Source organism: Watersipora subatra, chromosome 5 (genome assembly GCF_963576615.1).
Source record: "Watersipora subatra chromosome 5, tzWatSuba1.1, whole genome shotgun sequence".
NCBI lineage: Eukaryota > Metazoa > Bryozoa > Gymnolaemata > Cheilostomatida > Watersiporidae > Watersipora > Watersipora subatra.
In genome coordinates this window covers 45,840,434-45,866,668 of record NC_088712.1, presented here as the reverse complement: position 1 = coordinate 45,866,668, position 26,235 = coordinate 45,840,434, and the positions used below count along the sequence as shown (strand labels likewise).

Genomic DNA, 26,235 nt, shown 5'->3' with positions numbered 1-26,235 from the left:
ACTCACCATGGGTCTAAGGTTATCTGATGTCGACTTTGTGATGAAACAAACACGGATGAGTGTAGACGTTTGTCATTGGTGATTGTTTTGTATTGTCGAAACTTTGACTAAGTTATTATAAGATGTTATTCGATGTTGATTCATGTGTTTATTCCATTGTTACTTTGAAGTTGTTTGTTATATTTTAACTATATTAGAAATATCTAATATTGGCGAATGCCCAAAGTTAAATTTAAACCGTCATTTTTTCACTTTAAACTAGTTATTTATTTAATGGATTTCATATTTTAAAATCGTTTCCCCTGTCTATTGTCAATCCAAAAAGATTGTTTTATGTATAAGCGTGTTTTCATCTAGTTATTCAATTAATTCATAACAAATGACTCAATTTATTTCAAAATATATTTGAAACAATAAACAAAGTTTAATTTCGGAAAGCGTAAAACTTTGTTTTGACACTGCATTATACTTGCGCATGGCTTAGTCTACTAACATGTCTAGGGTAGAACAACTCATACTTACCTGGCACAAGGATATCCATGATCAAGAAGGTGGATTCCTCAGGAAGAGGCCTTACCATTGCACTTCGGTTTGGTTGACGCCTGCGATTATCCCAAATGTGGGTAACTCGGGTGCATAATTTTTGGTAGTGGGGGACTGCGTTCGCGCTATCCCCTAAAAATATAATGGCAAAAATCTACAGATTGTTTTCTGACAGCTATAGCTGTAAACAGTATAGCCGCTTTGTCAACAGGTCAGCTGTGCTGACAAATCAGATTTCGGCCAGTGCAAAATGTAACGATATTTTCATGTTTAAACCTATTAAAATTCTATAAACTCAATAAAAAAGGGCTGATACAGTATTGTGCCTGAAAATTATTTTTCATTAAAGTTCCTTAAGTTCAGATTAAAAACCACATTTTGAATTAATAAAATAAAACAATGGATATGATTAAGACGTTTAACGAGACTATAATATTGATGATTGAGATAATCGATTTTCCCAGGTACTCCTTTAGTAAAATCGTAGCAAACACTACAGCAATAACAAAAAAGGTTAATTGATATTCATATTATTGTGACAATATTAGAACTAGTTTGTGGACGCCTTTCTACTGATCATGTTGTATTATGGATTCAAATAGGTTGGAAAGTTTTGAAATAGTTATCTTCCGTCGGTAGTGTTCAATTGAAGCGAGGCCGTTTTCACAACACTTCTTCTATATTGGTTCTCTATTGGAAGCATGGTTCATAAACAGGCAGCAATCAATTTGAAAGTTGACAATATTTACAGAACTATGAACCGCAACTGTTATAATCGACAGTTGAAAAGCAACACAAGAAAACATTAATGACCCTAAACAGCTGACTCACCATGGTTCTAAGGTTATCTGATGTCGACTTTGTGATGAAACAAACACGAATGAGTGTAGACGTTTGTCATTGGTGATTGTTTTGTATTGTCGAAAATTTGACTAAGTTATTATAAGATGTTATTCGATGTTGATTCATGTGTTTATTCCATTGTTACTTTGAAGTTGTTTGTTATATTTTAATTATATTAGAAATATGTAATATTGGCGAATGCCCAAAGTTAAATTTAAACCGTCATTTTTTCATTTTAAACTAGTTATTTATTTAATGGATTTCATATTTTAAAATCGTTTCCCCTGTCTATTGTCAATCCACAAAGATTGTTTTATGTATAAGCGTGTTTTCATCTAGTTATTCAATTAATTCATAACAAATGACTCAGTTTTTTCAAAATATATTTGAAACAATAAACAAAGTTTAATTTCGGAAAGCGTAAAACTTTGTTTTGACACTGCATTATACTTGCGCATGGCTTAGTCTACTAACATGTCTAGGGTAGCACAACTCATACTTACCTGGCACAGGGATATCCATGATCAAGAAGGTGGATTCCTCAGGAAGAGGCCTTACCATTGCACTTCGGTTTGGTTGACGCCTGCGATTATCCCAAATGTGGGTAACTCGGGTGCATAATTTTTGGTAGTGGGGGACTGCGTTCGTGCTATCCCCTAAAAATGTAATGGCAAAAATCTACAGATTGTTTTCTGACAGCTATAGCTGTAAACGCTATAGCCGCTTTGTCAACAGGTCAGCTGCGCTGACAAATCAGATTTCAGCCGGTGCAAAATATAACGATATTTTCATGTTGAAACCTATTAAAATTCTATATACGCAATAAAAAAGGGCTGATACAGTAGTGTGCCTGAAAATTATTTTTCATTAAAGTTCCTTAAGTTCAGATTAAAAACCACATTTTGAATTAATAAAATAAAACAATGGATATGATTAAGACGTTTAACGAGACTATAATATTGATGATTGAGATAATCGATTTTCCCAGGTACTCCTTTAGTAAAATCGTAGCAAACACTACAGCAATAACAAAAAAGGTTAATTGATATTCATATTATTGTGACAATATTAGAACTAGTTTGTGGACGCCTTTCTACTGATCATTTTGTATTATGGATTCAAATAGGTTGGAAAGTTTTGAAATAGTTATCTTCCGTCGGTAGTGTTCAATTGAAGAGAGGCCGTTTTCACAACACTGCTTCTATAATGGTTATCTATTGGAAGCATGGTTCATAAACAGGCAGCAATCAAATTGAAAGTTTACAATATTTACGTAACTATGAACTGAAACTGTTATAATCGACAGTTGAAAAGCAACACAAGAAAACATTAATGACCCTAAACAGCCGACTCACCATGGTTCTAAGGTTATCTGATGTCGACTTTGTGAGGAAACAAACATGGATGAGTGTAGACGTTTGTCATTGGTGATTGTTTTGTATTGTCGAAAATTTGACTAAGTTATTATAAGATGTTATTCGATGTTGATTCATGTGTTTATTCCATTGTTACTTTGAAGTTGTTTGTTATATTTTAATTATATTAGAAATATGTAATATTGGCGAATGCCCAAAGTTAAATTTAAACCGTCATTTTTTCATTTTAAACTAGTTATTTATTTAATGGATTTCATATTTTAAAATCGTTTCCTCTGTCTATTGTCAATCTGCAAAGATTGTTTTAAGTATAAGCTTGCTATCATCTAGGTATTCAATTAATTCATAACAAATTATTCAGTTTTTTCAAAGTATAATTGAAACAATAAGCAAAGTTTAATTTCGATTAGCGTAAAAATTTGTTTTGACACTGCATTATACTTGCGCATGGCTTAGTCTACTAACATGTCTAGGGTAGCACAACTCATACTTACCTGGCACAGAGATATCCATGATCAAGAAGGTGGATTCCTCAGGAAGAGGCCTTACCATTGCACTTCGGTTTGGTTGACGCCTGCGATTATCCCAAATGTGGGTAACTCGGGTGCATAATTTTTGGTAGTGGGGGACTGCGTTCGCGCTATCCCCTAAAAATATAATGGCAAAAATCTACAGATTGATTTCTGACAGCTATAGCTGTAAACAGTATAGCCGCTTTGTCAACAGGTCAGCTGCGCTGACAAATCAGATTTCAGCCGGTGCAAAATATAACGATATTTTCATGTTTAAACCTATTAAAGTTCTATAAACGCTATAAAAAAGGGCTGATACAGTAGTGTTCCTGAAAATTATTTTTCATTTTTCATTAAAGTTCCTTAAGTTCAGATTAGAAACCACATTTTGAATTAATAAAATAAAACAATGGATATGATTAAGACGTTTAACGAGACTATAATATTGACGATTGAGATAATCGATTTTCCCAGGTACTCCTTGAGCAAAATCGTAGCAAACACTACCGCAATAACAAAAAAAGTTAATTGATATTCATATTATTGTGACACTATTAGAACTAGTTTGTGGACGCCTTTCGACTGATCATTTTGTATTAAGGATTCAAATAGGTTGGAAAGTTTTGAAATGGCTAACTTCTGTAGATAGTGTTCAATTGAAGCGAGGCCGTTTTCACAACACTGCTTCTATATTGGTTCTCTATTGGAAGCATGGTTCATAAACAGGCAGCAATCAAATTGAAAGTTTACAATATTTACGTAACTATGAACTGCAACTGTTATAATCGACAGTTGAAAAGTAATACAAGAAAACATTTATGACCCTAAACAGCCGACTCACCATGGTTCTAAGGTTATCTGATGTCGACTTTGTGATGAAACAAACACGGATGAGTGTAGACGTTTGTCATTGGTGATTGTTTTGTATTGTCGAAAATTTGACTAAGTTATTATAAGATGTTATTCGATGTTAATTCATGTGTTTATTCCATTGTTACTTTGAAGTTGTTTGTTATATTTTAATTATATTAGAAATATCTAATATTGGCGAATGCCCAAAGTTAAATTTAAACCGTTATTTTTTCATTTTAAACTAGTTATTTATTTAATGGATTTCATATTTTAAAATCGTTTCACCTGTCTATTGTCAATCCACAAAGATTGTTTTATGTATAAGCGTGTTTTCATCTAGTTATTCAATTAATTCATAACAAATGACTCAGTTTTTTCAAAATATATTTGAAACAATAAACAAAGTTTAATTTCGGAAAGCGTAAAACTTTGTTTTGACACTGCATTATACTTGCGCATGGCTTAGTCTACTAACATGTCTAGGGTAGCACAACTCATACTTACCTGGCACAGGGATATCCATGATCAAGAAGGTGGATTCCTCAGGAAGAGGCCTTACCATTGCACTTCGGTTTGGTTGACGCCTGCGATTATCCCAAATGTGGGTAACTCGGGTGCATAATTTTTGGTAGTGGGGGACTGCGTTCGTGCTATCCCCTAAAAATGTAATGGCAAAAATCTCCAGATTGTTTTCTGACAGCTATAGCTGTAAACGGTATAGCCGCTTTGTCAACAGGTCAGCTGCGCTGACAAATCAGATTTCAGCCGGTGCAAAATATAACGATATTTTCATGTTTAAACCTATTAAAATTCTATATACGCTATAAAAAAGGGCTGATACAATAGTGTTCCTGAAAATTATTTTTCATTTTTCATTAAAATTCCTTAATTTCAGATAAAAAACCACATTTTGAATTAACAAAATAAAACAATGGATATGATTAAGATGTTTAACGAGACTATAATATTGATGATTGAGATAATCGATTTTCCCAGGTACTCCTTTAGTAGCAAACACTACAGCAATAACAAAAAAGGTTAATTGATATTCATATTATTGTGACAATATTAGAACTAGTTTGTGGACGCCTTTCTACTGATCATTTTGTATTATGGATTCAAATAGGTTGGAAAATTTTGAAATAGTTATCTTCCGTCGGTAGTGTTCAATTGAAGAGAGGCCGTTTTCACAACACTGCTTCTATAATGGTTATCTATTGGAAGCATGGTTCATAAACAGGCAGCAATCAAATTGAAAGTTTACAATATTTACGTAACTATGAACTGCAACTGTTATAATCGACAGTTGAAAAGCAGCACAAGAAAACATTAATGACCCTAAACAGCCGACTCACCATGGGTCTAAGGTTATCTGATGTCGACTTTGTGATGAAACAAACACGGATGAGTGTAGACGTTTGTCATTGGTGATTGTTTTGTATTGTCGAAGCTTTGACTAAGTTATTATAAGATGTTATTCGATGTTGATTCATGTGTTTATTCCATTGTTACTTTGAAGTTGTTTGTTATATTTTAATTATATTAGAAATATGTAATATTGGCGAATGCCCAAAGTTAAATTTAAACCGTCATTTTTTCATTTTAAACTAGTTATTTATTTAATGGATTTCATATTTTAAAATCGTTTCCCCTGTCTATTGTCAATCCACAAAGATTGTTTTATGTATAAGCGTGTTTTCATCTAGTTATTCAATTAATTCATAACAAATGACTCAATTTATTTCAAAATATATTTGAAACAATAAACAAAGTTTAATTTCGGAAAGCGTAAAACTTTGTTTTGACACTGCATTATACTTGCGCATGGCTTAGTCTACTAACATGTCTAGGGTAGCACAACTCATACTTACCTGGCACAGGGATATCCATGATCAAGAAGGTGGATTCCTCAGGAAGAGGCCTTACCATTGCACTTCGGTTTGGTTGACGCCTGCGATTATCCCAAATGTGGGTAACTCGGGTGCATAATTTTTGGTAGTGGGGGACTGCGTTCGCGCTATCCCCTAAAAATATAATGGCAAAAATCTACAGATTGATTTCTGACAGCTATAGCTGTAAACAGTATAGCCGCTTTGTCAACAGGTCAGCTGCGCTGACAAATCAGATTTCGGCCGGTGCAAAATATAACGATATTTTCATGTTTAAACCAATTAAAGTTCTATAAACGCTATAAAAATGGGCTGATACAGTAGTGTTCCTGAAAATTATTTTTCATTAAAGTTCCTTAAGTTCAGATTAAAAACCACATTTTGAATTAATAAAATAAAACAATGGATATGATTAAGACGTTTAACGAGACTATAATATTGATGATTGAGATAATCGATTTTCCCAGGTACTCCTTTAGTAAAATCGTAGCAAACACTACAGCAATAACAAAAAAGGTTAATTGATATTCATATTATTGTGACAATATTAGAACTAGTTTGTGGACGCCTTTCTACTGATCATTTTGTATTATGGATTCAAATAGGTTGGAAAGTTTTGAAATAGTTATCTTCCGTCGGTAGTGTTCAATTGAAGAGAGGCCGTTTTCACAACACTGCTTCTATAATGGTTATCTATTGGAAGCATGGTTCATAAACAGGCAGCAATCAAATTGAAAGTTTACAATATTTACGTAACTATGAACTGCAACTGTTATAATCGACAGTTGAAAAGCAACACAAGAAAACATTAATGACCCTAAACAGCCGACTCACCATGGTTCTAAGGTTATCTGATGTCGACTTTGTGAGGAAACAAACATGGATGAGTGTAGACGTTTGTCATTGGTGATTGTTTTGTATTGTCGAAAATTTGACTAAGTTATTATAAGATGTTATTCGATGTTGATTCATATGTTTATTCCATTGTTACTTTGAAGTTGTTTGTTATATTTTAATTATATTAGAAATATGTAATATTGGCGAATGCCCAAAGTTAAATTTAAACCGTCATTTTTTCATTTTAAACTAGTTATTTATTTAATGGATTTCATATTTTAAAATCGTTTTCCCGGTTTATTGTCAATCCACAAATATTGTTTTATGTATAAGCGTGTTTTCATCTAGGTATTCAATTAATTCATAACAAATTATTCAGTTTTTTCAAAGTATATTTGAAACAATAAACAAAGTTTAATTTCGGAAAGCGTAAAAATTTGTTTTGACACTGCATTATACTTGCGCATGGCTTAGTCTACTAACATGTCTAGGGTAGCACAACTCATACTTACCTGGCACAGGGATATCCATGATCAAGAAGGTGGATTCCTCAGGAAGAGGCCTTACCATTGCACTTCGGTTTGGTTGACGCCTGCGATTATCCCAAATGTGGGTAACTCGGGTGCATAACTTTTGGTAGTGGGGGACTGCATTCGCGCTATCCCCTAAAAATATAATGACAAAAATCTACAGATTGTTTTCTGACAGCTATAGCTGTAAACAGTATAGCCGCTTTGTCAACAGGTCCGCTGGGCTGACAAATCAGATTTCAGCCGGTGCAAAATATAACGATATCTTCATGTTTAAACCTATTAAAGTTCTATATACGCTATAAAAAAGGGCTGATACAGTAGTGTTCCTGCAAATTATTTTTTAATTTTCATTAAAGTTCTCTAAGTTCAGATTAAAAACCACATTTTGAATTAATAAAATAAAACAATGGATATAATTAAAACGTTTAACGAGACTATAATATTGATGATTGAGATAATCGATTTTCCCAGGTACTCCTTTAGTAGCAAACACTACAGCAATAACAAAAAAAGTTAATTGATATTCATGTTATTGTGACAATATTACAACTAATTTGTGGACGCCTTTCTACTGATCATTTTGTATTAAGGATTCAAATAGGTTGGAAAGTTTTGAAATAGTTATCTTCTGTCGGTAGTGTTCAATTGAAGAGAGGCCGTTTTCACAACACTTCTTTTATATTGGTTATCTATTGGAAGCATGGTTCATAAACAGGCAGCAATCAAATTGAAAGTTTACAATATTTACGTAACTATGAACTGCAACTGTTATAATCGACAGTTGAAAAGCAACACAAGAAAACATTAATGACCCTAAACAGCCGACTCACCATGGTTCTAAGGTTATCTGATGTCGACTTTGTGATGAAACAAACACGGATGAGTGTAGACGTTTGTCATTGGTGATTGTTTTGTATTGTCGAAACTTTGACTAAGTTATTATAAGATGTTATTCGATGTTGATTCATGTGTTTATTCCATTGTTACTTTGAAGTTGTTTGTTATATTTTAATTATATTAGAAATATCTAATATTGGCGAATGCCCAAAGTTAAATTTAAACCGTCATTTTTTCATTTTAAACTAGTTATTTATTTAATGGATTTCATATTTTAAAATCGTTTCCCCTGTTTATTGTCAATCCGCAAATATTTTTTTATGTATAAGCGTGTTTTCATCTAGTTATTCAATTAATTCATAACAAATGACTCAGTTTTTTCAAAATATATTTGAAACAATAAACAAAGTTTAATTTCGGAAAGCGTAAAACTTTGTTTTGACACTGCATTATACTTGCGCATGGCTTAGTCTACTAACATGTCTAGGGTAGCACAACTCATACTTACCTGGCACAGGGATATCCATGATCAAGAAGGTGGATTCCTCAGGAAGAGGTCTTACCATTGCACTTCGGTTTGGTTGACGCCTGCGATTATCCCAAATGTGGGTAACTCGGGTGCATAACTTTTGGTAGTGGGGGACTGCGTTCGCGCTATCCCCTAAAAATATAATGACAAAAATCTACAGATTGTTTTCTGACAGCTATAGCTGTAAACAGTATAGCCGCTTTGTCAACAGGTCAGCTGGGCTGACAAATCAGATTTCAGCCGGTGCAAAATATAACGATATCTTCATGTTTAAACCTATTAAAGTTCTATATACGCTATAAAAAAGGGCTGATACAGTAGTGTTCCTGAAAAGTATTTTTTAATTTTCATTGAAGTTCTTTAAGTTCAGATTAAAAACCACATTTTGAATTAATAAAATAAAACAATGGATATAATTAAGACGTTTAACGAGACTATAATATTGATGATTGAGATAATCGATTTTCCCAGGTACTCCTTTAGTAAAATCGTAGCAAACACTACAGCAATAACAAAAAAAGTTAATTGATATTCATATTATTGTGACAATATTAGAACTAGTTTGTGGACGCATTTCGACTGATCATTTTGTATTAAGGATTCATATAGGTTGGAAAGTTTTGAAATGGCTAACTTCTGTAGATAGTGTTCAATTGAAGCGAGGCCGTTTTCACAACACTGCTTCTATATTGGTTCTCTATTGGAAGCATGGTTCATAAACAGGCAGCAATCAAATTGAAAGTTTATAATATTTACGTAACTATGAACTGCAACTGTTATAATCGACAGTTGAAAAGCAACACAAGAAAACATTAATGACCCTAAACAGCCGACTCACCATGGTTCTAAGGTTATCTGATGTCGACTTTGTGATGAAACAAACATGGATGAGTGTAGACGTTTGTCATTGGTGATTGTTTTGTATTGTCGAAAATTTGACTAAGTTATTATAAGATGTTATTCGATGTTGATTCATGTGTTTATTCCATTGTTACTTTGAAGTTGTTTGTTATATTTTAATTATATTAGAAATATGTAATATTGGCGAATGCCCAAAGTTAAATTTAAACCGTCATTTTTTCATTTTAAGCTAGTTATTTATTTAATGGATTTCATATTTTAAAATCGTTTCCCCTGTCTATTGTCAATCCACAAAGATTGTTTTATGTATAAGCGTGTTTTCATCTAGTTATTCAATTAATTCATAACAAATGACTCAGTTTTTTCAAAATATATTTGAAACAATAAACAAAGTTTAATTTCGATTAGCGTAAAACTTTGTTTTGACACTGCATTATACTTGCGCATGGCTTAGTCTACTAACATGTCTAGGGTAGCACAACTCATACTTACCTGGCACAGTGATATTCATGATCAAGAAGGTGGATTCCTCAGGAAGAGGCTTTACCATTGCACTTCGGTTTGGTTGACGCCTGCGATTATCCCAAATGTGGGTAACTCGGGTGCATAATTTTTGGTAATGGGGGACTGCGTTCGCGCTATCCCCTAAAAATGTAACGGCAAAAATCTACAGATTGATTTCTGACAGCTATAGCTGTAAACGGTATAGCCGCTTTGTCAACAGGTCAGCTGCGCTGACAAATCAGATTTCAGCCGGTGCAAAATATAACGATATTTTCATGTTTAAACCTATTAAAATTCTATAAACGCTAGAAAAAGGGCTGATACAGTAGTGTTCCTGAAAATTATTTTTCATTAAAGTTCCTTAAGTTCAGATTAAAAACCACATTTTGAATTAATAAAATAAAACAATGGATATAATTAAGACGTTTAACGAGACTATAATATTGATGATTGAGATAATCGATTTTCCCAGGTACTCCTTTAGTAAAATCGTAGCAAACACTACAGCAATAACAAAAAAAGTTAATTGATATTCATATTATTGTGACAATATTAGAACTAGTATGTGGACGCCTTTCGACTGATCATTTTGTATTAAGGATTCAAATAGGTTGGAAAGTTTTGAAATGGCTAACTTCTGTAGATAGTGTTCAATTGAAGAGAGGCCGTTTTCACAACACTTCTTCTATATTGGTTCTCCATTGGAAGCATGGTTTATAAACAGGCAGCAATCAAATTGAAAGTTTACAATATTTACGTAACTATGAACTGCAACTGTTATAATCGACAGTAGAAAAGCAACACAAGAAAACATTAATGACCCTAAACAGCCAACTCACCATGGGTCTAAGGTTATCTGATGTCGACTTTGTGATGAAACAAACACGGATGAGTGTAGACGTTTGTCATTGGTGATTGTTTTGTATTGTCGAAAGTTTGACTAAGTTATTATAAGATGTTATTCGATGTTGATTCATGTGTTTATTCCATTGTTACTTTGAAGTTGTTTGTTTTATTTTGATTATATTAGAAATATGTAATATTGGCGAATGCCCAAAGTTAAACTTAAACCGTCATTTTTTCACTTTAAACTAGTTATTTATTTAATCTATTTCAAATTTTAAAATCGTTTTCCTGTCTATTGTCAATCCGCAAAGATCGTTTTATGTATAAGCGTGTGTTCATCTAGTTATTCAATTAATTCATAACAAATGATTCAGTTTTTTCAAAGTAAATTTGAAACAATAAGCAAAGTTTAATTTCGATTAGCGTAAAACTTTGTTTTGACACTGCATTATACTTGCGCATGGCTTAGTCTACTAACATGTCTAGGGTAGCACAACTCATACTTACCTGGCACAGGGATATTCATGATCAAGAAGGTGGATTCCTCAGGAAGAGGCTTTACCATTGCACTTCGGTTTGGTTGACGCCTGCGATTATCCCAAATGTGGGTAACTCGGGTGCATAATTTTTGGTAAGGGGGGACTGCGTTCGCGCTATCCCCTAAAAATATAATGACAAAAATCTACAGACTGTTTTCTGGCAGCTATAGCTGTAAACAGTATAGCCGCTTTGTCAACAGGTCAGCTGCGCTGCCAAATCAGAATTCGGCCGGTGCAAAATATAACGATATTTTCATGTTGAAACCTATTAAAATTCTATATACGCTATAAAAAGGGCTGATACAGTAGTGTTCCTGGAAATTATTTTTCATTTTTCATTAAAGTTCCTTAAGTTCAGATTAAAAACCACATTTTGAATTAATAAAATAAAACAATGGATATGATTAAGACGTTTAACGAGACTATAATATTAATGATTGAGATAATCGATATTCCTAGGTACTCCTTTAGTAGCAAACACTACAGCAATAACAAAAAAAGTTAATTGATATTCATGTTATTGTGACAATATTACAACTAATTTGTGGACGCCTTTTTACTGATCATTTTGTATTAAGGATTCAAATAGGTTGGAAAGTTTTGAAATAATTATGTTCCGTCGGTAGTGTTCAATTGAAGAGAGGCCGTTTTCACAACACTTCTTCTATATTGGTTCTCTATTGGAAGCATGGTTTATAAACAGGCAGCAATCAAATTGAAAGTTTACAATATTTACGTAACTATGAACTGCAACTGTTATAATCGACAGTTGAAAAGCAACACAAGAAAACATTAATGACCCTAAACAGCCAACTCACCATGAGTCTAAGGTTATCTTATGTCGACTTTGTGATGAAACAAACACGGATGAGTGTAGATGTTTGTCATTGGTGATTGTTTTGTATTGTCGAAAGTTTGACTAAGTTATTATAAGATGTTATTCGATGTTGATTCATGTGTTTATTCCATTGTTACTTTGAAGTTGTTTGTTATATTTTAATTATATTAGAAATATGTAATATTGGCGAATGCCCAAAGTTAAAATTAAACCGTCATTTTTTCATTTTAAACTAGTTATTTATTTAATGGATTTCATATTTTAAAATCGTTTCTCCGGTTTATTGTCAATCCACAATAATTGTTTTATGTATAAGCGTGTTTTCATCTAGGTATTCAATTAATTCATAACAAATGATTCAGTTTTTTCAAAGTATATTTGAAACAATAAACAAAATTTAATTTCGGAAAGCGTAAAAATTTGTTTTGACACTGCATTATACTTGCGCATGGCTTAGTCTACTAACATGTCTAGGGTAGCACAACTCATACTTACCTGGCACAGGGATATCCATGATCAAGAAGGTGGATTCCTCAGGAAGAGGCCTTACCATTGCACTTCGGTTTGGTTGACGCCTGCGATTATCCCAAATGTGGGTAACTCGGGTGCATAATTTTTGGTAGTGGGGGACTGCGTTCGCGCTATCCCCTAAAAATATAATGACAAAAATCTACAGATTGTTTTCTGACAGCTATAGCTGTAAACAGTATAGCCGCTTTGTCAACAGGTCAGCTGGGCTGACAAATCAGATTTCGGCCGGTGCAAAATATAACGATATCTTCATGTTTAAACCTATTAAAGTTCTATATACGCTATAAAAAGGGCTGATACAGTAGTGTTCCTGAAAATTATTTTTTAATTTTCATTAAAGTTCTTTAAGTTCAGATTAAAAACCACATTTTGAATTAATAAAATAAAACAATGGATATAATTAAGACGTTTAACGAGACTATAATATTGATGATTGAGATAATCGATTTTCCCAGGTACTCCTTTAGTAAAATCGTAGCAAACACTACAGCAATAACAAAAAAAGTTAATTGATATTCATATTATTGTGGCAATATTAGAACTAGTATGTGGACGCTTTTCGACTGATCATTTTGTATTAAGGATTCATATAGGTTGGAAAGTTTTGAAATGGCTAACTTCTGTAGATAGTGTTCAATTGAAGCGAGGCCGTTTTCACAACACTTCTTCTATATTGGTTCTCTATTGGAAGCATGGTTTATAAACAGGCAGCAATCAAATTGAAAGTTTACAATATTTACTTAACTATGAACTGCAACTGTTATAATTGACAGTTGAAAAGCAACACAAGAAAACATTAATGACCCTAAACAGCCAACTCACCATGGGTCTAAGGTTATCTGATGTCGACTTTGTGATGAAACAAACACGGATGGGTGTAGACGTTTGTCATTGGTAATTGTTTTGTATTGTCGAAAGTTTGACTAAGTTATTATAAGATGTTATTCGATGTTGATTCATGTGTTTATTCTATTGTTACTTTGAAGTTGTTTGTTATATTTTAATTATATTAGAAATATGTAATATTGGCGAATGCCCAAAGTTAAATTTAAACCGTCATTTTTTATTTTAAACTAGTTATTTATTTAATGGATTTCATATTTTAGAATCGTTTCCCCTGTCTATTGTCAATCCACAAAGATTGTATTATGTATAAGCGTGTTTTCATCTAGTTATTCAATTAATTCATAACAAATTATTCAGTTTTTTCAAAATATATTTGAAACAATAAACAAAGTTTAATTTCGGAAAGCGTAAAACTTTGTTTTGACACTGCATTATACTTGCGCATGGCTTAGTCTACTAACATGTCTAGGGTAGCACAACTCATACTTACCTGGCACAGGGATATCCATGATCAAGAAGGTGGATTCCTCAGGAAGAGGCCTTACCATTGCACATCGGTTTGGTTGACGCCTGCGATTATCCCAAATGTGGGTAACTCGGGTGCATAATTTTTGGTAGTGGGGGACTGCGTTCGCGCTATCCCCTAAAAATATAATGGCAAAAATCAACAGATTGAATTCTGACAGCTATAGCTGTAAACAGTATAGCCGCTTTGTCAACAGGTCAGCTGCGCTGACAAATCAGATTTCAGCCGGTGCAAAATATAACGATATTTTCATGTTTAAACCTATTAAAGTTCTATATACGCTATAAAAAAGGGCTGATACAGTAGTGCGCCTAAAAGTTATTTTTCATTAAAGTTCCTTAAGTTCAGATTAAAAACCACATTTTGAATTAATAAAATAAAACAATGGATATGATTAAGACGTTTAACGAGACTATAATATTGATGATTGAGATAATCGATTTTCCCAGGTACTCCTTTAGTAAAATCGTAGCAAACACTACAGCAATAACAAAAAAGGTTAATTGATATTCATATTATTGTGACAATATTAGAAATAGCTTTTGGACCCCTTTCTACTGATCATTTTGTACTAATGATTCCTATAGGTTGGAAAGTTTTGAAATGGCTAGCTTCTATAGGTAGTGTTCAATTGAAGCGAGGCTGTTTTCACAACACTGCTTCTATATTGGTTATCTATTGGAAGCATGGTTCATAAACAGGCAGCAATCAAATTGAAAGTTTACAATATTTACAGAACTATGAACTGCAACTGTTATAATCGACAGTTGAAAAGCAACACAAGAAAACATTAATGACCCTAAACAGCCGACTCACCATGGTTCTAAAGTTATCTGATGTCAACTTTGTGATGAAACAAACACGGATGAGTGTAGAAGTTTGTCATTGGTGATTGTTTTGTATTGTCGAAAATTTGACTAAGTTATTATAGGATGTTATTCGATGTTGATTCATGTGTTTATTCCATTGTTACTTTGACGTTGTTTGTTATATTTTGATTATATTAGAAGTATCTACCGTAATATTGGCGAATGCCCAAAGTTAAATTTAAACCGTCATTTTTTCATTTTAAGCTAGTTATTTATTTAATGGATTTCATATTTTAAAATCGTTTCCCCTGTCTATTGTCAATCTGCAAAAATTGTTTTAAGTATAAGCGTGCTTTCATCTAGTTATTCAATTAATTCATAACAACTTATTCAGTTTTTTCAAAGTATAATTGAAACAATACGCAAAGTTTAATTTCGATTAGCGTAAAAATTTGTTTTGACACTGCATTATACTTGCGCATGGCTTAGTCTACTAACATGTCTAGGGTAGCACAACTCATACTTACCTGGCACAGGGATATCCATGATCAAGAAGGTGGATTCCTCAGGAAGAGGCCTTACCATTGCACTTCGGTTTGGTTGACGCCTGCGATTATCCCAAATGTGGGTAACTCGGGTGCATAATTTTTGGTAGTGGGGGACTGCGTTCGCGCTATCCCCTAAAAACATAATGACAAAAATCTACAGATTGTTTTCTGACAGCTATAGCTGTAAACAGTATAGCCGCTTTGTCAACAGGTCAGCTGCGCTAACAAATCAGATTTCGGCCGGTGCAAAATATAACGATATTTTCATGTTTAAACCTATTAAAATTCTATATACGCTATAAAAAAGGGCTGATACAGTAGTGTTCCTGAAAATTATTTTTCATTAAAGTTCCTTAAGTTCAGATTAAAAACCACATTTTGAATTAATAAAATAAAACAATGGATATGATTAAGACGTTTAACGAGACTATAATATGGATGATTGAGATAATCGATTTTCCCAGGAACTCCTTTAGTAAAACCGTAGCAAACACTACAGCAATAACAAAAAAAGTTAATTGATATTCATGTTATTGTGACAATATTAGAAATAGCTTTTGGACCCCTTTCTACTGATCATTTTGTACTAATGATTCATATAGGTTGAAAAGTTTTGAAATGGCTAGCTTCTATAGGTAGTGTTCAATTGAAGAGAGGCCGTTTTCACAACACTGCTTCTATATTGGTTCTCTATTGGAAGCATGGTTCATAAACAGGCAGCAATCAAATTGAAAGTTGACAATATTTACAGAACTACGAACTGCAACTGTTATAATCGACAGTTGAAAAGCAACACAAGAAAACATTAATGACCCTAAACAGCCGACTCACCATGGTTCTAAGGTTATCTGATGTCGACTTTGTGATGAAACAAACACGGATGAGTGTAGACGTTTGTCATTGGTGATTGTTTTGTATTGTCGAAAATTTGACTAAGTTATTATAAGATGTTATTCGATGTTGATTCATGTGTTTATTCCATTGTTACTTTGAAGTTGTTTGTTATATTTTAATTATATTAGAAATATGTAATATTGGCGAATGCCCAAAGTTAAATTTAAACCGTCATTTTTTCATTTTAAACTAGTTATTTATTTAATGGATTTCATATTTTAAAATCGTTTCCCCTGTTTATTGTCAATCCACAAATATTGTTTTATGTATAAGCGTGTTTTCATCTAGGTATTCAATTAATTCATAACAAATGACTCAATTTATTTCAAAGTATAATTGAAACAATAAACAAAGTTTAATTTCGGAAAGTGTAAAACTTTGTTTTGACACTGCATTATACTTGCGCATGGCTTAGTCTACTAACATGTCTAGGGTAGCACAACTCATACTTACCTGGCACAGGGATATCCATGATCAAGAAGGTGGATTCCTCAGGAAGAGGCCTTACCATTGCACATCGGTTTGGTTGACGCCTGCGATTATCCCAAATGTGGGTAACTCGGGTGCATAATTTTTGGTAGTGGGGGACTGCGTTCGCGCTATCCCCTAAAAATATAATGACAAGAATCTACAGACTGTTTTCTGACAGCTATAGCTATAAACAGTATAGCCGCTTTGTCAACAGGTCTGCTGCGCTAACAAATCAAATTTCGGCCGGTGTAAAATATAACGATAGTTTCATGTTTAAACCTATTAAAATTCTATATACGCTATAAAAAAGGGCTGATACAGTAGTGTTCCTGAAAATTATTTTTCATTTTTCATTAAAGTTCCTTAAGTTCAGATTAAAAACCACATTTTGAATTAGTAAAATAAAACAATGGATATGATTAAGATGTTTAACGAGACTATAATATTGATGATTGAGATAATCGATTTTCCCAGGTACTCCTTTAGTAAAATCGTAGCAAACACTACAGCAATAACAAAAACTTTAATTGATATTCATATTATTGGGACAATATTAGAACTTCTTTGTGGACGCCTTTATACTGATCATTTTGTATTATGGATTCAAATAGGTTGGAAAGTTTTGAAATAGTGGTCTTCCGTAGGTAGTGTTCAATATAAGAGAGGCCTTTTTCACAACACTTCTTCTATAATGGTTCTCTATTGGAAGCATGGTTCATAAACAGGCAGCAATCAAATTGAAAGTTTACAATATTTACGTAACTATGAACTGCAACTGTTATAATCGACAGTTGAAAAGTAATACAAGAAAACATTTATGACCCTAAACAGCCGACTCACCATGGTTCTAAGGTTATCTGATGTCGACTTTGTGATGAAACAAACATGGATGAGTGTAGACGTTTGTCATGGGTGATTGTTTTGTATTGTCGAAACTTTGACTAAGTTATTATAAGATGTTATTCGATGTTGATTCATGTGTTTATTCCATTGTTACTTTAAGTTGTTTGTTATATTTTAATTATATTAGAAATATGTAATATTGGCGAATGCCCAAAGTTAAAGTTAAACCGTCATTTTTTCATTTTAAGCTAGTTATTTATTTAATGGATTTCATATTTTAAAATCGTTTCCCCTGTCTATTGTCAATCTGCAAAAATTGTTTTAAGTATAAGCGTGCTTTCATCTAGTTATTCAATTAATTCATAACAAATTATTCAGTTTTTTCAAAGTATATTTGAAACAATAAACAAAGTTTAATTTCGGAAAACGTAAAAACTTGTTTTGACACTGCATTATACTTGCGCATGGCTTAGTCTACTAACATGTCTAGGGTAGCACAACTCATACTTACCTGGCACAGGGATATCCATGATCAAGAAGGTGGATTCCTCAGGAAGAGGCCTTACCATTGCACTTCGGTTTGGTTGACGCCTGCGATTATCCCAAATGTGGGTAACTCGGGTGCATAATTTTTGGTAGTGGGGGACTGCGTTCGCGCTATCCCCTAAAAATATAATGACAAAAATCTACAGATTGTTTTCTGACAGCTATAGCTGTAAACAGTATAGCCGCTTTGTCAACAGGTCAGCTGAGCTGACAACTCAAGTTTCGGCCGGTGCAAAATATAACGATATTTTCATGTTTAAACCTATTAAACTTCTTTAAACGCTATAAAAAAGGGCTGATACAGTAGTGTTCCTGAAAATTATTTTTCATTGAAGTTCCTTAAGTTCAGATTAAAAACCACATTTTGAATTAATAAAATAAAACAATGGATATGATTAAGACGTTTAACGAGACTATAATATTGATGATTGAGATAATCGATTTTCCCAGGTATTCCTTTAGTAAAATCGCAGCAAACACTACAGCAATAACAAAAAAAGTTATTTGATATTCATATTATTGTGACAATATTAGAACTAGTTTGTGGACGCCTTTCTACTGATCATTTTGTATTATGGATTCAAATAGGTTGGAAAGTTTTGAAATGGCTAACTTCTGTAGATAGTGTCCAATTGAAGCGAGGCCGTTTTCACAACACTTCTTCTATATTGGTTCTCTATTGGAAGCATGGTTCATAAACAGGCAGCAATCAAATTGAAAGTTTACAATATTTACGTAACTATGAACTGCAACTGTTATAATCGACAGTTGAAAAGCAACACAAGAAAACATTAATGACCCTAAACAGCCGACTCACCATGGTTCTAAGGTTATCTGATGTCGACTTTGTGATGAAACAAACACGGATGAGTGTAGACGTTTGTCATTGGTGATTGTTTTGTATTGTCGAAAATTTGACTAAGTTATTATAAGATGTTATTCGATGTTGATTCATGTGTTTATTCCATTGTTACTTTGAAGTTGTTTGTTATATTTTAATTATATTAGAAATATGTAATATTGGCGAATGCCCAAAGTTAAGCTTAAACCGTCATTTTTTCATTTTAAGCTAGTTATTTATTTAATGGATTTCATATTTTAAAATCGTTTCCCCTGTCTATTGTCAATCCGCAAATATTGTTTTAAGTATAAGCGTGCTTTCATCTAGTTATTCAATTAATTCATAACAAATTATTCAGTTTTTTCAAAGTATAATTGAAACAATAAGCAAAGTTTAATTTCGATTAACGTAAAAATTTGGTTTTGACACTGCATTATACTTGCGCATGGCTTAGTCTACTAACATGTCTAGGGTAGCACAACTCATACTTACCTGGCACAGGGATATCCATGATCAAGAAAGTGGAACCCTCAGGAAGAGGCCTTACCATTGCACTTCGGTTTGGTTGACGCCTGCGATTATCCCAAATGTGGGTAACTCGGGTGCATAATTTTTGGTAGTGGGGGACTGCGTTCGCGCTATCCCCTAAAAATATAATGACAAAAATCTACAGATAGTTTTCTGACAGCTATAGCTGTAAACAGTATAGCCGCTTTGTCAACAGGTCAGCTGCGCTGACAAATCAGATTTCGGCCGGTGCTAAATATAACGATATTTTCATGCTTAAACCTATTAAAGTTCTATATACGCTATAAAAAAGGGCTGATACAGTAGTGTTCCTGAAAATTATTTTTCATTAAAGTTCCTTAAGTTCAGATTAAAAACCACATTTTGAATTAATAAAATAAAACAATGGATATGATTAAGACGTTTAACGAGACTATAATATTGATGATTGAGATAATCGATTTTCCCAGGTATTCCTTTAGTAAAATCGTAGCAAAATCTACAGCAATAACAAAAAAAGTTACTTGATATTCATATTATTGTGACAATATTAGAACTAGTTTGTGGACGCCTTTCTACTGATCATTTTGTATTATGGATTCAAATAGGTTGGAAAGTTTTGAAATGGCTAACTTCTGTAGATAGTGTCCAATTGAAGCGAGGCCGTTTTCACAACACTTCTTCTATATTGGTTCTCTATTGGAAGCATGGTTCATAAACAGGCAGCAATCAAATTGAAAGTTTACAATATTTACGTAACTATGAACTGCAACTGTTATAATCGACAGTTGAAAAGCAACACAAGAAAACATTAATGACCCTAAACAGCCGACTCACCATGGTTCTAAGGTTATCTGATGTCGACTTTGTGATGAAACAAACACGGATGAGTGTAGACGTTTGTCATTGGTGATTGTTTTGTATTGTCGAAAATTTGACTAAGTTATTATAAGATGTTATTCGATGTTGATTCATGTGTTTATTCCATTGTTACTTTGAAGTTGTTTGTTATATTTTAATTATATTAGAAATATGTAATATTGGCGAATGCCCAAAGTTAAACTTAAACCGTCATTTTTTCACTTTAAGCTAGTTCTTTATTTAATGGATTTCATATTTTAAAATCGTTTCCCCTGTCTATTGTCAATCTGCAAATATTGTTTTAGGTATAAACGTGTTTTCATTTACTTATTCAATTATTTCATAACAAATTATTCAGTTTTTTCAAAGTATAATTGAAACAAGAAGCAAAGTTTAATTTCGATTAGCGTAAAAATTTGGTTTTGACACTGCATTATACTTGCGCATGGCTTAGTCTACTAACATGTCTAGGGTATTACAACTCATACTTACCTGGCACAGGGATATCCATGATCAAGAAAGTGGATTCCTCAGGAAGAGGCCTTACCATTGCACTTCGGTTTGGTTGACGCCTGCGATTATCCCAAATGTGGGTAACTCGGGTGCATAATTTTTGGTAGTGGAGGACTGCGTTCGCGCTATCCCCTAAAAATATAATGACAAAAATCTACAGATTGTTTTCTGACAGCTATAGCTGTAAACAGTATAGCCGCTTTGTCAACAGGTCAGCTGCGCTGACAAATCAGATTTCGGCCGGTGCAAAATATAACGATATTTTCATGCTTAAACCTATTAAAATTCTATATAGGCTATAAAAAAGGGCTGATACAGTAGTGTTCCTGAAAATTATTTTCCATTGAAGTTCCTTAAGTTCAGATTAAAAACCACATTTTGAATTAATAAAATAAATCAATGGATATGATTAAGAATTTTAACGAGACTATAATATTGATGATTGAGATAATCGATTTTCCCAGGTACTCCTTTAGTAAAATCGTAGCAAACACTACAGCAATAACAAAAAAGGTTAATTGATATTCATATTATTGTGACAATATTAGAACTAGTTTGTGGACGCCTTTCTACTGATCATTTTGTATTATGGATTCAAATAGGTTGGAAAGTTTTGAAATAGTTATCTTCCGTAGGTAGTGTTCAATTGAAGCGAGGCCGTTTTCACAACACTTCTTCTATATTGGTTCTCTATTGGAAGCATGGTTCATAAACAGGCAGCAATCAAATTGAAAGTTTACAATATTTACGTAACTATGAACTGCAACTGTTATAATCGACAGTTGAAAAGCAACACAAGAAAACATTAATGACCCTAAACAGCCGACTCACCATGGTTCTAAGGTTATCTGATGTCGACTTTGTGATGAAACAAACACGGATGAGTGTAGACGTTTGTCATTGGTGATTGTTTTGTATTGTCGAAAATTTGACTAAGTTATTATAAGATGTTATTCGATGTTGATTCATGTGTTTATTCCATTGTTACTTTGAAGTTGTTTGTTATATTTTAATTATATTAGAATTATGTAATATTGGCGAATGCCCAAAGTTAAATTTAAACCGTCATTTTTTCATTTTAAACTAGTTATTTATTTAATGGATTTCATATTTTAAAATCGTTTCCCCTGTCTATTTTCAATCCGCAAATATTGTTTTAAGTATAAGCGTGCTTTCATCTAGTTATTCAATTAATTCATAACAAATTATTCAGTTTTTTCAAAGTATAATTGAAACAATAAGCAAAGTTTAATTTCGATTAACGTAAAAATTTGGTTTTGACACTGCATTATACTTGCGCATGGCTTAGTCTACTAACATGTCTAGGGTAGCACAACTCATACTTACCTGGCACAGGGATATCCATGATCAAGAAAGTGGAATCCTCAGGAAGAGGCCTTACCATTGCACTTCGGTTTGGTTGACGCCTGCGATTATCCCAAATGTGGGTAACTCGGGTGCATAATTTTTGGTAGTGGGGGACTGCGTTCGCGCTATCCCCTAAAAATATAATGACAAAAATCTACAGATTGTTTTCTGACAGCTATAGCTGTAAACAGTATAGCCGCTTTGTCAACAGGTCAGCTGCGCTGACAAATCAGATTTCGGCCGGTGCAAAATATAACGATATTTTCATGCTTAAACCTATTAAAATTCTATATACGCTATAAAAAAGGGCTGATACAGTAGTGTTCCTGAAAATTATTTTTCATTAAAGTTCCTTAAGTTCAGATTAAAAACCACATTTTGAATTAATAAAATAAAACAATGGATATGATTAAGACGTTTAACGAGACTATAATATTGATGATTGAGATAATCGATTTTCCCAGGTACTCCTTTAGTAAAATCGTAGCAAACACTACAGCAATAACAAAAAAGTTATTTGATATTCATATTATTGTGACAATATTAGAACTAGTTTGTGGACGCCTTTCTACTGATCATTTTGTATTATGGATTCAAATAGGTTGGAAAGTTTTGAAATGGCTAACTTCTGTAGATAGTGTCCAATTGAAGCGAGGCCGTTTTCACAACACTTCTTCTATATTGGTTCTCTATTGGAAGCATGGTTCATAAACAGGCAGCAATCAAATTGAAAGTTTACAATATTTACGTAACTATGAACTGCAACTGTTATAATCGACAGTTGAAAAGCAACACAAGAAAACATTAATGACTCTAAACAGCCGACTCACCATGGTTCTAAGGTTATCTGATGTCGACTTTGTGATGAAACAAACACGGATGAGTGTAGACGTTTGTCATTGGTGATTGTTTTGTATTGTCGAAAATTTGACTAAGTTATTATAAGATGTTATTCGATGTTGATTCATGTGTTTATTCCATTGTTACTTTGAAGTTGTTTGTTATATTTTAATTATATTAGAAATATGTAATATTGGCGAATGCCCAAAGTTAAATTTAAACCGTCATTTTTTCATTTTAAGCTAGTTCTTTATTTAATGGATTTCATATTTTAAAATCGTTTCCCCTGTCTATTGTCAATCCGCAAATATTGTTTTAAGTATAAGCGTGCTTTCATCTAGTTATTCAATTAATTCATAACAAATTATTCAGTTTTTTCAAAGTATATTTAAAACAATAAACAAAGTTTAATTTCGGAAAGCGTAAAAATTTGTTTTGACACTGCATTATACTTGCGCATGGCTTAGTCTACTAACATGTCTAGGGTAGCACAACTCATACTTACCTGGCACAGGGATATCCATGATCAAGAAGGTGGATTCCTCAGGAAGAGGCCTTACCATTGCACTTCGGTTTGGTTGACGCCTGCGATTATCCCAAATGTGGGTAACTCGGGTGCATAATTTTTGGTAGTGGGGGACTGCGTTCGCGCTATCCCCTAAAAATATAATGACAAAAATCTACAGTTTGTTTTCTGACAGCTATAACTGTAAACAGTATAGCCGCTTTGTCAACAGGTCAGCTGCGCTGACAAATCAAAATTCGGCCGGTGCAAAATATAACGATATTTTCATGTTGAAACCTATTAAAATTCTATATACGCTATAAAAAAGGGCTGATACAGTAGTGTTCCTGAAAATTATTTTTCATTGAAGTTCCTTAAGTTCAGATTAAAAACCACATTTTGAATTAATAAAATAAAACAATGGATATGATTAAGACGTTTAACGAGACTATAATATTGATGATTGAGATAATCGATTTTCCCAGGTATTCCTTTAGTAAAATCGTAGCAAACACTACAGCAATAACAAAAAAAGTTATTTGATATTCATATTATTGTGACAATATTAGAACTAGTTTGTGGACGCCTTTCTACTGATCATTTTGTATTATGGATTCAAATAGGTTGGAAAGTTTTGAAATGGCTAACTTCTGTAGATAGTGTCCAATTGAAGCGAGGCCGTTTTCACAACACTTCTTCTATATTGGTTCTCTATTGGAAGCATGGTTCATAAACAGGCAGCAATCAAATTGAAAGTTTACAATATTTACGTAACTATGAACTGCAACTGTTATAATCGACAGTTGAAAAGCAACACAAGAAAACATTAATGACTCTAAACAGCCGACTCACCATGGTTCTAAGGTTATCTGATGTCGACTTTGTGATGAAACAAACACGGATGAGTGTAGACGTTTGTCATTGGTGATTGTTTTGTATTGTCGAAAATTTGACTAAGTTATTATAAGATGTTATTCGATGTTGATTCATGTGTTTATTCCATTGTTACTTTGAAGTTGTTTGTTATATTTTAATTATATTAGAAATATGTAATATTGGCGAATGCCCAAAGTTAAATTTAAACCGTCATTTTTTCATTTTAAGCTAGTTCTTTATTTAATGGATTTCATATTTTAAAATCGTTTCCCCTGTCTATTGTCAATCCGCAAATATTGTTTTAAGTATAAGCGTGCTTTCATCTAGTTATTCAATTAATTCATAACAAATTATTCAGTTTTTTCAAAGTATATTTAAAACAATAAACAAAGTTTAATTTCGGAAAGCGTAAAAATTTGTTTTGACACTGCATTATACTTGCGCATGGCTTAGTCTACTAACATGTCTAGGGTAGCACAACTCATACTTACCTGGCACAGGGATATCCATGATCAAGAAGGTGGATTCCTCAGGAAGAGGCCTTACCATTGCACTTCGGTTTGGTTGACGCCTGCGATTATCCCAAATGTGGGTAACTCGGGTGCATAATTTTTGGTAGTGGGGGACTGCGTTCGCGCTATCCCCTAAAAATATAATGACAAAAATCTACAGTTTGTTTTCTGACAGCTATAACTGTAAACAGTATAGCCGCTTTGTCAACAGGTCAGCTGCGCTGACAAATCAAAATTCGGCCGGTGCAAAATATAACGATATTTTCATGTTGAAACCTATTAAAATTCTATATACGCTATAAAAAAGGGCTGATACAGTAGTGTTCCTGAAAATTATTTTTCATTGAAGTTCCTTAAGTTCAGATTAAAAACCACATTTTGAATTAATAAAATAAAACAATGGATATGATTAAGACGTTTAACGAGACTATAATATTGATGATTGAGATAATCGATTTTCCCAGGTATTCCTTTAGTAAAATCGTAGCAAACACTACAGCAATAACAAAAAAAGTTATTTGATATTCATATTATTGTGACAATATTAGAACTAGTTTGTGGACGCCTTTCTACTGATCATTTTGTATTATGGATTCAAATAGGTTGGAAAGTTTTGAAATGGCTAACTTCTGTAGATAGTGTCCAATTGAAGCGAGGCCGTTTTCACAACACTTCTTCTATATTGGTTCTCTATTGGAAGCATGGTTCATAAACAGGCAGCAATCAAATTGAAAGTTTACAATATTTACGTAACTATGAACTGCAACTGTTATAATCGACAGTTGAAAAGCAACACAAGAAAACATTAATGACTCTAAACAGCCGACTCACCATGGTTCTAAGGTTATCTGATGTCGACTTTGTGATGAAACAAACACGGATGAGTGTAGACGTTTGTCATTGGTGATTGTTTTGTATTGTCGAAAATTTGACTAAGTTATTATAAGATGTTATTCGATGTTGATTCATGTGTTTATTCCATTGTTACTTTGAAGTTGTTTGTTATATTTTAATTATATTAGAAATATGTAATATTGGCGAATGCCCAAAGTTAAATTT

General features: G+C 33.0%; 19 non-coding genes across 19 annotated transcripts; all 19 read left to right on the top strand.

Annotated features, from left to right (window-relative positions):
• The first annotated feature begins 514 nt into the window (after positions 1 to 514).
• LOC137397775 (U1 spliceosomal RNA) lies at positions 515 to 678 on the top strand. Its single transcript, XR_010978825.1, has one exon. It is a non-coding gene; the product is annotated as a U1 spliceosomal RNA (small nuclear RNA).
• Positions 679 to 1,881: 1,203 nt separating this feature from the next.
• Positions 1,882 to 2,045, top strand: LOC137397722 (U1 spliceosomal RNA). Its single transcript, XR_010978773.1, has one exon. It is a non-coding gene; the product is annotated as a U1 spliceosomal RNA (small nuclear RNA).
• Positions 2,046 to 3,248: 1,203 nt separating this feature from the next.
• On the top strand, positions 3,249 to 3,412 carry LOC137397791 (U1 spliceosomal RNA). Its single transcript, XR_010978840.1, has one exon. It is a non-coding gene; the product is annotated as a U1 spliceosomal RNA (small nuclear RNA).
• Positions 3,413 to 4,622: 1,210 nt separating this feature from the next.
• LOC137397721 (U1 spliceosomal RNA) lies at positions 4,623 to 4,786 on the top strand. The gene has a single exon (XR_010978772.1). It is a non-coding gene; the product is annotated as a U1 spliceosomal RNA (small nuclear RNA).
• A 1,203-nt stretch (positions 4,787 to 5,989) lies between these two features.
• Positions 5,990 to 6,153, top strand: LOC137397851 (U1 spliceosomal RNA). Its single transcript, XR_010978896.1, has one exon. It is a non-coding gene; the product is annotated as a U1 spliceosomal RNA (small nuclear RNA).
• Positions 6,154 to 7,356: 1,203 nt separating this feature from the next.
• Positions 7,357 to 7,520, top strand: LOC137397813 (U1 spliceosomal RNA). Its single transcript, XR_010978861.1, has one exon. It is a non-coding gene; the product is annotated as a U1 spliceosomal RNA (small nuclear RNA).
• A 1,202-nt stretch (positions 7,521 to 8,722) lies between these two features.
• Positions 8,723 to 8,886, top strand: LOC137397786 (U1 spliceosomal RNA). The gene has a single exon (XR_010978836.1). It is a non-coding gene; the product is annotated as a U1 spliceosomal RNA (small nuclear RNA).
• A 1,210-nt stretch (positions 8,887 to 10,096) lies between these two features.
• LOC137397819 (U1 spliceosomal RNA) lies at positions 10,097 to 10,260 on the top strand. Its single transcript, XR_010978867.1, has one exon. It is a non-coding gene; the product is annotated as a U1 spliceosomal RNA (small nuclear RNA).
• Positions 10,261 to 11,461: 1,201 nt separating this feature from the next.
• On the top strand, positions 11,462 to 11,625 carry LOC137397785 (U1 spliceosomal RNA). Its single transcript, XR_010978835.1, has one exon. It is a non-coding gene; the product is annotated as a U1 spliceosomal RNA (small nuclear RNA).
• A 1,201-nt stretch (positions 11,626 to 12,826) lies between these two features.
• On the top strand, positions 12,827 to 12,990 carry LOC137397850 (U1 spliceosomal RNA). The gene has a single exon (XR_010978895.1). It is a non-coding gene; the product is annotated as a U1 spliceosomal RNA (small nuclear RNA).
• A 1,208-nt stretch (positions 12,991 to 14,198) lies between these two features.
• On the top strand, positions 14,199 to 14,362 carry LOC137397719 (U1 spliceosomal RNA). Its single transcript, XR_010978770.1, has one exon. It is a non-coding gene; the product is annotated as a U1 spliceosomal RNA (small nuclear RNA).
• Positions 14,363 to 15,570: 1,208 nt separating this feature from the next.
• On the top strand, positions 15,571 to 15,734 carry LOC137397849 (U1 spliceosomal RNA). Its single transcript, XR_010978894.1, has one exon. It is a non-coding gene; the product is annotated as a U1 spliceosomal RNA (small nuclear RNA).
• Positions 15,735 to 16,938: 1,204 nt separating this feature from the next.
• Positions 16,939 to 17,102, top strand: LOC137397718 (U1 spliceosomal RNA). The gene has a single exon (XR_010978769.1). It is a non-coding gene; the product is annotated as a U1 spliceosomal RNA (small nuclear RNA).
• Positions 17,103 to 18,310: 1,208 nt separating this feature from the next.
• Positions 18,311 to 18,474, top strand: LOC137397838 (U1 spliceosomal RNA). Its single transcript, XR_010978885.1, has one exon. It is a non-coding gene; the product is annotated as a U1 spliceosomal RNA (small nuclear RNA).
• Positions 18,475 to 19,678: 1,204 nt separating this feature from the next.
• On the top strand, positions 19,679 to 19,842 carry LOC137397723 (U1 spliceosomal RNA). The gene has a single exon (XR_010978774.1). It is a non-coding gene; the product is annotated as a U1 spliceosomal RNA (small nuclear RNA).
• Positions 19,843 to 21,046: 1,204 nt separating this feature from the next.
• Positions 21,047 to 21,210, top strand: LOC137397806 (U1 spliceosomal RNA). Its single transcript, XR_010978854.1, has one exon. It is a non-coding gene; the product is annotated as a U1 spliceosomal RNA (small nuclear RNA).
• A 1,204-nt stretch (positions 21,211 to 22,414) lies between these two features.
• Positions 22,415 to 22,578, top strand: LOC137397682 (U1 spliceosomal RNA). Its single transcript, XR_010978736.1, has one exon. It is a non-coding gene; the product is annotated as a U1 spliceosomal RNA (small nuclear RNA).
• A 1,202-nt stretch (positions 22,579 to 23,780) lies between these two features.
• LOC137397827 (U1 spliceosomal RNA) lies at positions 23,781 to 23,944 on the top strand. Its single transcript, XR_010978875.1, has one exon. It is a non-coding gene; the product is annotated as a U1 spliceosomal RNA (small nuclear RNA).
• A 1,203-nt stretch (positions 23,945 to 25,147) lies between these two features.
• LOC137397816 (U1 spliceosomal RNA) lies at positions 25,148 to 25,311 on the top strand. The gene has a single exon (XR_010978864.1). It is a non-coding gene; the product is annotated as a U1 spliceosomal RNA (small nuclear RNA).
• Positions 25,312 to 26,235: the final 924 nt, after the last annotated feature.